This window comes from Coffea eugenioides, chromosome 8, assembly GCF_003713205.1.
Source record: "Coffea eugenioides isolate CCC68of chromosome 8, Ceug_1.0, whole genome shotgun sequence".
In the NCBI taxonomy this organism is placed as follows: domain Eukaryota; kingdom Viridiplantae; phylum Streptophyta; class Magnoliopsida; order Gentianales; family Rubiaceae; genus Coffea; species Coffea eugenioides.
The window spans coordinates 46114985-46117365 of record NC_040042.1 but is presented as its reverse complement, the minus strand read 5'-3'; positions in this window follow the sequence as shown (position 1 = coordinate 46117365).

Sequence of the window (2381 nt, the reverse complement as noted above, 5' to 3'; positions counted from 1 at the left end):
AGACAGCAGAGCTCAGAGCACTGAATTGATGGGAGTGGTATTTTGCCTTGTTGGTGCGCGCGTGTTGGGGAGGGTTTCTGCGGGCCAAGGACCATGAGATATATACGTAATTAAGACTTGGATGGAAGCTCCAAACGCCTGGCTATCAACCCTTTCAAATTAAATCCCTTCAATGCCCAGAAATCATTCTCATGTACTACTAACATATTCACGGTCCCCCGGAAATGGGAGATCTCAAGGGTATTATATGTAGCTTAATCCGAGCTTAATCCGGGGTCCAGGTCGAGCATACAAATGCACTTCCCTAAAGTCTTAATGTCAAAATTTAGCATATTTTCCACTTTTAATTAATTCTATGAGTATTTGACTTTATTTTCTTTCTTTTTTTTTTTCTGACAAAAAAAATTTATGCAAAGAATGTTCTAAACAGATTTGATGAATCATGGCTCAAACTTCTTGGGCTGTTGGTACCACCAAGACATTTAAATCTTGGTGAGGGTGGGACTCCGACAATTTTTTCGTCGACTCCCTTTTCCGTTAGACTAAATTAAAGTAGATTATACAAGTATCATCGTTGCGTTAAAAAAAAATTCAGGTCTCAAAAGTCAAAACTGTAGGAGCTGATCATAAAAGTACAAATCCGCCACCCAAAGACAAAAGTGTTCCATATGCCCTTCGGGAGGGAAAAACCTTGCAAGTTCATGCATGGAAGGGATGTATATATATAATCATGTCCAAGAAAAGTGTGAAGCTGTAGTTGATATAAGATCATAAAAGCAGCGAAAAGAAAACTTGAAGGATTATTATAGTTTTGAGCATAAACCTCGCTCAGATTCATGAAACTGTTCCTTGTAATATATGGCCATAAATAGTGCAGTTTCTAATTTGGGAAACCTCGCGTGCCTTTTTTTAGGAGCCACCTTAAAACCCTTTTTTTTCATCTTCTCGATATGGTAAATTGGGAAACACGAAGAAGCTGAAAACTCAGTTAAACTTCATTTCTTTCAATAATTAAATCTTTTACATTTGGGTGCTTCTGGACTGAAGTACTATTTTGATTGAAGAGCCCAATAATACGTATATGCGTTATTCGCGTAGTGTTATTAAACCTACAGTCCATATATCAACACAATGGAACTATTTTACCACCCGAATTGGGCTAGTCTATGTCTGGACTCTAGACCAGTGACTAGTAAGTTGTTCCACGATCAATTTCGTGTCGTCCCAGGAGGATAATGGCTGCTTGTTGACTTGGTCTGGCACCCAACCCAATAGGCCTGAGAATTTTATTCAACCCACTATGAAATCGGGTAATTTAGATTAGTCGGCAGGTAAAATTTACTCACGCTATTTTAATTTGCAAGAGACTATGTAATTCATGTTGGACAAAAAATTAACGAAAAGACTTTTAATGTATTCGGCATAGGCAACCACCAGCCTTTGGACCGATAGCCACCATCAAAGTATTAAAACTTGATATATAGTACATTCTTGCCTCTCACCAATTGCCATATTAAAAAGTAATTTTGTTTAAAAAATTCAATCGGGTGCGTAGTGGATCCGTTTGATCTAGTGGTGGTTTAGTCCTCTCCGGATTACTCTTGGGCTTTCTTAGGTCTGTCCATTCCCTTTAGTGTAGAATAAATTAGATTATACAACAGTTATCATTTAAAAAAAAAAGAAAAAGAAAAAAAGTATTCTGCATCGGCCATAGCTAGTAGTCGTACAAATTCTCTAACCAGTCAAGAATATGATAGTATCAAAAAAATACTCAAGTAGCCATTATTGATATCATAAGCTATGTGTACATGCATATTTGCACGGATAAGATAAACATACAAATTCTTGACCAGAATGCTCTCAATTTTTGAATTTTACATGCCGGAATGCATATTCTTCATTCCATCCCTTGATGCAAGCATGGAATGATCTATCTATCTTTAGGATTCTACCAAATTAATTCTGAAACCATACACCCTCAAAAATATAAATATAAAATCCTAATTAATTAACCGGTACTCAATCTAGAAGGAAACATGTTTCTTGCAGTCCTGATCCCTCATGGACTGGCTGTGGATATCAACAGTCATAGTGCAATTCATTCTCACAACAACGTGCTTCTTAATGATGTTTAAAATGTTGACTTTACCACTTATTCTTGTGTAGCTACCCATAGGCAAAGCCCCTGCTTGCAGATCACTCCACAGCCGGTGCACATCCAGCAGTTGATCTGCCAGAATATCCACCGTGATATTCATATGCATCGTCCGCCTCGCCCTGGCATGCCCCGGCGGAGTCTTGGCTTCCCCAACCATCTTGCCACCATAGAAAAGATAAGTCGTCGAATTATCTAACTTGAAGGAGGCCACGTTCGGATTTTT